Here is a 12,066-nt window from a genome sequence, read left to right as displayed (position 1 = left end):
TCACAAATAACACCGGCGCTCCCCATGGTGATACACTAGGACAGATGAATCCCTTACTCAACAAATCGTCTAGCTGCTTCTTCAGCTCTGCCATCTCTCGTGGAGCCATTCAGTGAGGAGCCTTGGATAACAGCGTCGTCCCCGGTTCCAGTTCAATGGTGAAAGGATCACACCGATATGGTGGTAATCCCTGCAATGACTGAAACACATCCTCAGATTCCTCAACAACCTGAAAACCGCTAACCGTAGACTTCTCCACAGGCTTTAGCATTGATATAGTAACCAAATAAGCCTTAAGGCCCTTCTCGATCATCTTCCCAGCCTGGATGGCCGAGATCATGAGACTTCCCGAAGCTGGTCTAATACCCTGAAAAACCAACTTCCCTCCTGGACGCTCAAACTCCACTCTACCCCGATGGCAATCCAAATGTACCATATACCGGTGCAACCAATCCATCCCGAGAATAACATCATACAACTCCACTGGACTGATAAGCAAATCCACTGGCCACGACTCTCCTGCGATATGAATTTCAATTCCTCTAGCTCATTCAATAACTCTCAGGTACTTGCCCCCTGCAACTCTGACAACTCCTATACGTTTGATATGTCTATATTTTGCATCTCCTTAGCATGCATTTGTTATGTCAACTCTGACAACTCCTATACGTTTGATATGTCTACATTTAGCTAGGATAACTAGTCATTTTGCATCATTTTAGAACCTCTTTTATACACTTTGCATGTTTAGGAAGTTTTTGCATCATCCTTGCATACATTGTGCATTTCACAGTATTTTAGGTGTCTAGGAGACGTCGGAAATGCGGAAGATCGAGCACGCAATCGAGCCACTATCCGCCAAGCAATCGAGCCACTCTCCGCCAAGCAATCAAGCCACTCTCAGCCACGCAATCGAGCTACTTTCACTTACTCAATTGAGCCACTGTCGCCCACTCCGACTCGATGCATATGTTAGGAAGACGTTCTGTCTTACACACTTCAGGAGATTCCCAAACCGACGCTTCACCTTGTCGTTTTAAGTTTTAGGGATTTACATGTTTTTACTATAAATAAGTTTTGGTAAGTCTTGGCTGGGGACATCTTATCTTTTATCTCGTTTTCTTTTCTAAGTTTAACCAAGCCACAAAATACGTTCTGAGACTTTGTATTCCAATTTCGTTGAGATTATTCAGTTTTTGCATTGGATTCCTTCTACAAAGTTGTTCATCTTATTTTTATCTACCTAAGAATGCTCGTTTCAATGTTTTCTATGTTTGCATCCTTGATGATGATTTTCGGATCTGAGTAGTGTGGTAGTTCTTGAGGATGGGATAGATTAGGTGGAGGATCTTAGGATGTAGAGTGTTTAAGCTTTGATTTGTATGATTCCCTTCTGGACTAATGTTAGAAATACTTGTTTCTCTCTAATCAATTGGAACTAGGTTTTAGACATTTCCGCACCCAAAAGGTGTTCGATGAAATGTCTGACCAACTAGTGCCAGAGACTTACGTTCCTAGCCTAAGAGATTAGTTGTCTAGGATGTTTGTTGACGTGAATAAACTTGTTTTTTCATGTCATGCTTGATCATGTTTCTCTTGCTAGAGCTAGGTTTCGAAGTGGTTGAGTTTGAGTAGCTTATGTCAAGAGATTGGATTAGCTAAGAAGTGATGTTCATTGTTTAGGGATGGTTTGCTTGTGGCATGTTAAATACTCTATGGACTAGGATACTCCACCGACATCAATTACTCCCATCTTTAGGACCTATTTCTTTCTGATTTTTATTACATTCCTGAGACTGTTTCGTTTCTTTCTTTTTTAGTTCATGCTTAGACTCGTCTATGTTTTTATTCATTTTCGCTTCTTGTCATGCATTCTCGTTTCTAGTTTTGTGACTCATTATCGTTTTGTATTGTCATCATTCTAGGACTGTTAGACAAACACTCTCTTTGAATTGGCTTGACTTGTGATTTCTTGATTGCATCTTAATTGTTAGTAAAGTTTCCCAACTGGATTGACACCTTAAGTATTACAACTGCATAAGGTTAATTGAACCTGCTAGGATAGAGACACAAAAATCTTAGTATCAATTTGGCGCCGTTGCCATTTGGGAATCGTTTTGCTACATTTACGATTTCAAGTTTTGCAAGATTAAGTTCTTTTACACTCATCATTCTGAGTATTGATTTGTTTTGGTTGTCTGCTTGTTTGTTTTGCATCTGAGGAACCTGTTGATTGCAACCTTGCATGCACACCAGATCAAGAGGGCGCCAAAATCTTCTTCTTGTTATCGACGACATCAATCGGTTACAACGACCACAACAAGCTCGTCAACTCACTGATCATTTCGCACCAGTCACTATGGAACAACAGAATGAGCCAAATCCAAAACCGCGAAACATTGGTGTTGGGGATGCACCGAACACTCAGACTCTGCGTGCTGGAATCGTCCCTCCCGCTGAGCAGAACAATAACTTCTAGATCAAAAGCGGTCTGATCTTGATGATCCAAGGGAACAAGTTTCATGGGTTGCCTATGGAGGATCCGCTGGACCATTTGGACGAGTTCGACCGTTTGTGCAGTCTCACCAAGATCAACGGCGTGAGTGAGGACGGTTACAAGTTGCACCTCTTCCCATTCTCCCTGGGAGACAAAGCTCATTAATGGGAGAAAAACCTTCCCAAGGGATCAATCACCACTTGGGACGCCTGCAAGAAAGCCTTCTTGGCCAAGTTTTTCTCCAACTCCAGAACAACACGTCTCAGGAATGACATTTCTAGCTTTACTCAGAAAAGCTCCGAATCATTCTGTGAAGCCTGGGAGTGTTTCAAGGGTTACCACAGCCAGTGTCCACACCATGGTTTCAGCAACGAGTCACTGCTCAGCACTCTATACCGTGGTGTACTTCCAAAAATTTGCATGCTGCTTGACACTGCTTCTAACGGTAATTTTCTCAACAAAGATGTTGATGAAGGATGGCAACTGGTTGAGAATCTCGCCCAGTCTGATGGTAACTACAAGGAGTTCCAGACGTCACTAAGGACAGCGAGGAATTAGATGGGGAGGATTTTGTTCAAGATGAAGCTCAGATCAAGGATCCGGTCGAAACTGTCAAAGACCCAATCGAGCTAGTGAAGCAGTCCGAACCTAAAGCAGTTAAGGAACCTGTTGTTTCTGATGACAAACCTGCGAGGTTCATACCTCCACCATACAAGCCTCCTCTACCATTTCCAGTGAGGTTCAAAAAGCAGCTTACTGAGAAGTACAAATCCTTGTTCGAAAAACAAGTCAAGGAGATTGAGTTAAGGATGCCATTGTTGGATGCATTCGCACTTGTTCCTCACTACCAGAAATTCCTCAAGGACTTAGTGACGGAGAGATCAAAAGAAGTTCAAGGCATGGTGGTACTAAGTCTTGAGTGTTGTGCAATCATCCAGAAGAAGATTGTACCCAAGAAGCTTAAAGATCCTGGATCATTCACTCTACCTTGCTCCCTTGGACCTATGTCTTTTGACAGGTGCCTATGTGATCCTTGCGCTTCAGTTAATCTGATGCCACTCTCTGTTGCTACGAGGTTGGGTTTTACAAGTTTCAAGGGTTGTGACATCTCTCTCATCCTTGCAGACAGATCAGTGAGACTTCCAAATGGTATTTTAGAAGACTTACCCGTCAGGATCAGAGACGTGGAAGTGCCAACCGACTTTGTGGTCCTGGAGATGGATGAAGAATCAAAAGATCCGCTGATCTTAGGAAGACCGTTCCTGGCGACTGTTGGAGCCATCATTGATGTCAGAAATGGCAAGATTGATCTTAATCTGGGCGACGACTTCATCATGAAGTTTGACATCAAGGATACTTTGAAGAAGCCGACAATAGGAGGACAAGTCTTCTACATTGAAGAGATGGATAAGTTGGCTGATGAGTTGTTGGAGGAACTAGCTAAGGAGGATAATCTCAAAACTGCTCTAACCAAGGATGGAGAAGAAGGGTTCCTGCATGAGGAGACCACTTGTTACAAGAATCTGCTAGAATCCCAAAGAGAAACGGATGGACCAGAGGAATTCGAGTAGCTATCTAACACAGAGGAGGTATGTGCAGTTGAGACAGAGAGTTCAGAACGTGATATCTCCGACTCGACCAACGTCAAGACCCGACTCGAGACACCGATGTCCCGCTCGATCGAGCCGCACCCCTCCCACTCGACTGTGATCACTCCAGACTCTCATGCTGACGACTGGTCGGAACCGAAAGCTCCAAAGGTAGAACTCAAAACTCTCCCTTCCGGACTCAGGTACGTTTTTATGGGAACCAATTCTACTTATCCTGTCATAGTGAATGCTAGGTTGAGTGATGATGAATGGAATTTGCTTGTAACTGAGCTTAAGAAGTATAGAAGAGCCATAGGTTATTTTTTAGATGATATCAAGGGAATCTCACCTAGTCTTTGCACACATAGGATCAATCTTGAAAATGAGTCTTATACTAGTATTGAACCCCAAAGGAGATTGAATCCTAACCTGAAGGAAGTAGTGAAGAAAGAAATCTTAAAACTGCTTGATGCTGGAGTTATCTATCCTATCTATGATAGTACTTGGGTATCTCCAGTGCACTGTGTACCTAAGAAGGGAGGCATAACTGTGATCAAAAATGAAAAAAATGAGTTAATCCCAACTAGAACCATCACAGGACATAGGATGTGCATTGATTATAGGAAGTTGAATGCCGTTTCTAGGAAGGATCATTTTCCTCTGCCCTTCATTGATCAAATATTGGAGAGATTAGCCAGTCATCCCTACTACTGTTTCCTTGATGGGTATAGTGGATTCTTCCAAATCCCTATCCACCCAAATGATCAGGAAAAGACAACATTTACTTGTCCTTATGGCACTTTTGCCTACAGACGTATGCCATTTGGTTTGTGTAATGCTCCTGCTACCTTTCAAAGGTGCATGACATCGATTTTCTCGGATTTGATTAAGGAGTTAGTGGAAGTGTTTATGGACGATTTCTCTGTATACGGTTCCACATTCTCCTCCTGTTTGTTAAATCTGAGCAGGGTATTGACGCGATGTGAGGAGACGAACCTGGTGCTGAACTGGGAAAAGTGCCACTTCATGGTTGAAGAAGGGATCGTTCTGGGACACAAGATTTCTGAGAAAGGAATTGAGGTTGACAAAGCTAAGATTGAGGTCATGGTTCAGCTTCAACCGCCTAAGCCAGTGAAGGACATCAGAAGCTTTCTGGGACATGCTGGGTTTTACAAGAGGTTCATTAAGGACTTCTCAAAAATTGCAAGACCTTTGACAAGGTTGCTGTGCAAGGAGATTGAGTTCGAATTTGATGCAGCATGCTTGGAAGCTTTCAGCAAGATCAAGGAGGCCTTGGTTTCGGCACCCATAGTACAAGCTCCGAATTGGGATCATCCGTTTGAGATTATGTGTGATACTTCAGACTTCGCAGTTGGAGCAGTTCTGGGACAGCGTATTGACAAGAAGCTCCATGTCATCTACTACTCAAGTCGCACCTTAGACGAGACCCAAGGAAGGTATGCAACCACAGAGAAGGAACTCCTAGCAGTTGTGTGTGCATTCGAAAAATTTAGGATTTATCTTGTGGGTTCGAAGGTCATTGTGTATACCGATCATGCTGCTCTGAGACACATATACTCGAAGAAGGATACCAAGCCAAGACTGTTGAGATGGATTCTGCTTCTTCAGGAGTTTGACATGGAGATAGTTGACAAGAAAGGCATAGAAAACGGAGTAACAGATCATTTGTCAAGAATGAGGATTGAAGATGCTGTTCTCATAGATGATTCGATGCCTGAAGAACAACTTCTTGTCGCCCAGACTTGTGAGCAGATGCATGACTCACGGGTTGAGAACCTCAGAATCATATGCATGGCGATCACTTCTGAGACAGCACCATGGTATGTAGATGTCATGAATTACAAGGTTTGTGGAGAAATTCCTGATGACATGGATCCCTACAGGAAGAAAAAGTTTTTCAGGGAGGTTAACCACTACTTCTGGGATGAGCCCTACCTGTACAAAAGAGGTTCTGACGGTATGTTCAGGAGATGCATAGGGGAAGTGCAGGGAGATACTTCGCCACATTCAAGACAGCTCAGAAGGTTCTTCAAGCAGGTCTCTGGTGGCCAACCTTGTTCAAGGACGCTCACAGTTTCATCACCAAGTGTGATGCTTGTCAGAGGATGGGCAACATCACAAGGAGGAACGAGATGCCCCAGAATCCGATCCTAGAAGTGGGGATATTTGATGTTTGGGGTATAGACTTCATGGGACCTTTCAACACTCCATCAAATGGTAATGTCTATATTCTAGTGGCAGTTGATTATGTATCTAAGTGGGTCGAAGCCATTGCCAGTCCTACCAATGATCACAAGGTTGTTCTGAAGCTGTTCAAAAGTATAATTTTTCCAAGGTATGGGATACCCAGAGCGGTGATCAGCAATGTTCAAGAAAGCGCTAGGCGGTAACCTAGCGCCTAGCGCCTAGAACGCCTAGTCGGGGTTTAAGCGTTTTTAGGCGGTTTGGACGTTTACAATATGAAACATTATATATATGATATTATATATAAAATTATGTAAGAATATATGTTAGAAGAAATAAATAATAATAAATTATAAACTAAACTTAGAACAAATACATTTATTTAATTTAGATTAATAATATATGAACATTTATAAATATGTATATGAATATAATACTTAAAATTTTAAATATATGCAGTTAAAAATAAAATATATATACTAAAATAATATTATGTGATTTGAGGGGATCTAAGCGGTCGTCTAGGCGTCTGCAGAGCGCCTAGACAGCGCCTAGGCGGCCGCCTAGACCGCTTTCTTGAACACTGCTGATCAGTGATGATGGAACTCACTTCATCAACAAGGTGTTTGAGAGTATGCTGAGAAAGTATGGGGTCAAGTACAAGGTGTCTACTGTGTATCACCCTCAGACCAGCGGACAAGTTGAAGTCTCGAATAAGCAGATCAAGGGTATCCTATCAAGGATTGTTAGAGTTTCGAAGAAAGATTGGTCTGTCAAGTTGGATGAGACTCTCTGGGCGTACAGAACAGCATTCAAGACGCTAATAGGCAGAACACCATTTCAGTTGGTATATGGTAAAACATGTCATTTCCCTGTAGAGGTTGAGTACAAGGCGCTTTGGGCTATCAATTTGCTGAACTTAGATATTGATACAGCTCAGGCTAAGAGGACTCTTGATCTACATGAGTTGGAAGAAATCAGACTTGATGCCTATGAGAGCTCAAAGATCTATAAAGAAAGAACCAAGAATTTTCATGATAAGAAAATTGCTGTTAAGGAGCTCAAGGCTGGAGATCAGGTTTTGCTTTTCAACTCCAAACTTAAGTTATTTCCTGGAAAACTTAAGTCTAAGTGGTCTCGACCTTTTGACGTTAAGGAAGTTCTGCCATTCGGAGCCATAACTCTTCTGAACAAGGATGGTAGTGAGTTCACTATAAATGGTCAGAGAGTCAAGAAATATTTAGCTGATCAAGTCCGCCCAGAGGGGTCTTCTGTGCTCCTCTATGAACCCCCAAAAGCCTAAAAAGCTGAAAAGTCAAGCTAGGGACTTTAAACAAGCTCACTTGGGAGGAAGTCCCAAAGGTATCACTGTAAATATTTTTTTTTAGGATCCTTGTGTTTTTAATTTTTGTTTTTGGTTTTCTTGTGTTCAGGAATCTACAGAAGGGAGTCTAAGCAACAGAAAAAAAATGCAGTTAAAAGAGTGAGTTCAGAGTAAAAACTGAGTATGGTGGTTTCTACAGAAGAGATAGACGATAAAAAGAAATTAATAGAATGAGTCAGAGTGTGTTGGTTTTAAGTGGGAATAAAAAGAAATATAGGAGAGGGAATCTTCATTATTGTTTTTTCACCCTACTCCCACGTGATATCTCTCCCATCACCTCACCCTCTCCCCTCCTTGCTCCCTCTGACCAGACACATCACCTTTGTGTCCTATCTTCCCACATCTCCCCACTTTCACTCTCTCTTTCTTCCCCCACTTGCACGACATCTTCACCATCCCTATTATTTAATCAACACTCTCCTCACTCTTTACTTCCACCAACCAAACACAATTCTCTCTCATTTAAACAACCCTTCACACCAACACCTCACCCTCTATATCTTTGTTTAATTTTCAAGACATCCTCACGAAAAGCAAAGGCATTGCGTCTGCACCCATAGAGTTCAACCACCGCCGTCCTCACAGTCCCAACCGACGACTCGACCGGCGAAGCTGCGTCCCTCGAGCCAACATCCTCTCACTCGACCACCACCGCAGCATCACGCTCGCTTCAACACTGCCATTCGTCTCTCCGTTCATCACCGCCGTCTCACCTCGCACTTCCGAACTCGTCAATCGAGCCCTTACTCGAGCCCTCAATCGAGCGGTGTGATCCCGCTGCTTGCCGTGAGAGAGTGTGAGATCAAGCAGACCTGCCAATCCGCTCACTAAGAGCAAAAGTCGCGGGAAGAGACCGACACAAACTTCTAACTCAAGAGAGGAAGGCAGTGATTACGAACAGGAGGAACATGAGTTGCGCTCATAACAAGCTCCCAGGAAATCTGTAAGACGGAGATCTACCAAAACGAAGTTGACTCCCAAGGAGTATTACAAGCTGTTCCAACAGTGTGAATTTAGTGGAACGAGATATCTGCATCCTGAGACGATGGAGCTATTAGGGATTGGGGAGGATGTTCAGTACCTATATAGGCGATTCCATTTGGAGCGACTCATGAACACCCCTAAGAATGGATACAAAGAGGAGACTATCCAGTTCCTCTCTACTTTGGAGATGCACTTATACGCGGATGAGTCAGGCATGATGTCTGATGGAGGGCTGGGTACATTACATTCCGTGTACATGATCAGTTCTACACCCTTACTTTCAGAATCATCGAAGAGATCTGTGGATTTCCCGGCGGAACGGGGACTACGCCGCATTTTGACAGGAACGAAATATCAGCTTTCTGGGCGACGAATGAAAGCACGCCTACATTCACTTCATCGAAAACGAAAGAGATGAACCTAAGAAGCCCAGTGTTGCGTTACTTCCAGAAGGCAGTGGCCAATGCATTCTACGCCAAGGAGATTAAGGGATACATCACGAACGGCGAGCTCGAGATGATTGATCCAGCACTCAAGGGACTCTCATTCACGGCAATGGATGGAACCGAGCTGCAAGGTGACACGTCCAACACTTCCGTCTTGCTCTACCTCTTCAACTACAGGATGTCAAACAAGACTTGGGTCTCGAGACTCAACAACAACAACTCTCCCGGAGTGATGTGTATGGGCGGCGAAGCGACTTGGTTTCTTGAGGCAGCTGGCGTTCCATTACTATCCGAGCCACACTCACCACGCTGGATCGACGCGAACAACCTGCGGCTGTTGCGCACTCTAGAGCGGGGTTTGAGGCAGGGACGGTTGATTTACAAGTTTGTGCATCCGGAGGTCGGTCCCTCGAGATTACTCCTGCCTTGCGTCAAACTGACTACTATCTTGAGGGGTGAACATGTAGAGTTCATACCTCCCACGGACACTCTGTACGAATCTGGGGATGAGCTGCAGCGAGTAGAGATTGCAGAAGCAAGAGCAGACCCAATGGAGGAGGACGAAGTTGAGTACCGCCCAGAGCAGTTTCACTTTGAAGAGTACTCAGACCCGAGAATGGCTAAGGGAGTCAGAGCAGCTCATGAACGCCTCAACAAGCTTCAGCGATGGGGGAAAACTAGAGACAAGGCGTTCAGCAGCTTCACCAAGACAATGAAAAACTTCATGCGTAAGTTTAACTGCTCGACTTCCACTACCGCCGTCCCTAGGTCAATCCCCGAGGACACCAGACCCATGCCGGGACGCGCCTCCATGACACTCGAGCCAATTTGTCAGAGAACACTCTCTCCAGTTCCCTCCCCAGCAAGTCAATCTTCATATGTGCTTCGGGAGCGTCAACCCTCACCCGCTCCTTCTCGCCACTCGTCACACGAGTCTAGGGAGAGACAGAGATGCGGTTCGCGAGGTTCTAGAGCGTCTTCTAGTCGTTGATCTGCGCGTCGTTCTGCAGCTCGAGATGAGCATGAGGTTGAGGTTGAGCAACCGATCGAACATCAAGGTGATTATCAGCCTACGGAAGTTGTTGTGTTGGTATCGGACCATGGTGAGTCAAGAGTCGATGTCATGCAGTGTGACGAGCAGCCGAACATGTATCAGAACACGCAAGCGTCGACCAACCAGCTGAGGACAGAGCCAGTATCACGCACCAACTCCTTGGGCGAGCTCCGACTCCTTCTTCTACTATTGAGGTACTCCTACCTTCCCTTTTATATACCATTTCATTCCTGCATTGTTTCTGTTGTGATTCTTAAATCCTCCTGCAAATTTTTCTTACACAGGAGACTGTGTAATTTAAGTTTGGGGGAGGGTTTCAGATGATGTATCTGATGTTGTTTTTTGTGATTCTTATTTCAAATTTTTGCATCATATCTTCTTTGAGTCTGCATCATAACAGGATAAAAATTTGAAAAACAATTTTGAAAATTTCCACAAAAACAGAGTGTTCATGTAGTTGGCACTTGCATATTAGGATTGAGTCTAGTGTCATTTATATAGGGTTGTTGCACTTAGCATAGGGGTTGATGATGATTCTAACCTTGTTAGTATGTTGGATTCAATAGGATAGGATCAAGGCCCTTGTTATTAGTTCTTTGATGCTTGTTGATTGAACTTGAAATTGTAAGATTGAAGCATGTTTCGAATTGATATCATTTCCTATCTACATGAACCTAATTTTGACTTGCAATTACCCTGTTATGCATTGAAATTGAACTCATGGATACCACATACATACTTGGATTATATTTCTCCTTTTTACCACCCTTGTTAATCCAAGTAGTCGATTCCCATCTTTGGAACAGTTCCCCGCACCTTTAACCAACCCTTCTTTCAAGCCAATTGTATTCTTGAGTGTCAGGTCTTTTTCCGAGTTAAGCTTGTTAGAAAGTGTTAGGTTCTAACCGACAAGAGTAGGATCTTGTGTAGTTCTAGTTCGCGTTATTCGGACTAGTAGGACTAGGTGAGAACTCGATTTTGGGCATTGGGTATGGATTTGTGCAGAAAAGTGAAGAGTAAAAAGAAAGTAAAAGGTAGAAAGTCTTTAAGAGGGGGATGTGTTTTCAAAGTTTACAAGTCTAGTAAAGGATTTGGGTTAAGCAAAATAATGAGTTAATGGTTCTTGGCATAAAATGAAAAGATTAGACCCAAAAAAAAAAAAAAAAAAAAGTAAAATGTTTAAGATGTCTAGAGTCCTTAGAAGAAAAGAAAAAAAGAACCTTACTGATAATAAAGATTTTCCAATCCGCTAGAATGATAAGAAGTGAACTCCTCCTAAGACCAAGTCTAAAGAATGAAAGAATGGGTTTGAGATGAAGTTTCTGATGAAGGATAGAGATAGGACCAACTTCGGTTTGGAATGTTCTTTAGGTAGACAGGGCGCTGCTCTTGTATGTATCAGTTGGTTTCAATCTTTAGCCTTCTCTTAAGCTCAACTCCTTTTCGTGAGAGAACCTTGTTCTGTATTGATAAAACAACTTGAGAAGGAGACCATCTATGTCTCTGACCTTTTACCCTAACCAAATGAGTTCAATGACATTTCTTGGCTTGATTCACGGTTCTCTGTTAATAAATGTTAAAAGGAATGATTGATAGGATTGCATGTGTAGATTAAAGAAATAAAATTCTTTCACCATGCATCGTAGAACTAAAAACAAGGACCTTGATTCTAACTACTCTATTCAGCATATTTTAGGTTCTGAGACCCCATCTTCACACCTCTCTTTCATACTCTGTTCTTGATTTTTTGCTTGAGGGCAAGCAAAGAATAAGTTTAGGGGAGTTGATATGTCTATATTTTGCATCTCCTTAGCATGCATTTGTCATACATTTAGCTAGGATAACTAGTCGTTTTGCATCATTTTAGAACCTCTTTTATACACTTTGCATGTTTAGGAAGTTTTTGT

At 43.0% G+C, this 12,066-nt stretch overlaps 1 non-coding gene across 1 annotated transcript; it reads right to left on the bottom strand.

Annotated features, from left to right (window-relative positions):
• Positions 1–2,755: 2,755 nt before the first annotated feature.
• LOC147941503 (small nucleolar RNA R71) lies at positions 2,756–2,862 on the bottom strand. The gene has a single exon (XR_015562938.1). It is a non-coding gene; the product is annotated as a small nucleolar RNA R71 (small nucleolar RNA).
• Between the last annotated feature and the right edge of the window lie 9,204 nt (positions 2,863–12,066).

The sequence above is a fragment of the Camelina sativa genome, chromosome 7, assembly GCF_030686135.1.
Source record: "Camelina sativa cultivar CO46 ecotype springtype chromosome 7, ASM3068613v1".
Classification (NCBI taxonomy): Eukaryota; Viridiplantae; Streptophyta; class Magnoliopsida; order Brassicales; family Brassicaceae; genus Camelina; species Camelina sativa.
This window is presented reverse-complemented; position numbering and strand designations above follow the sequence as displayed.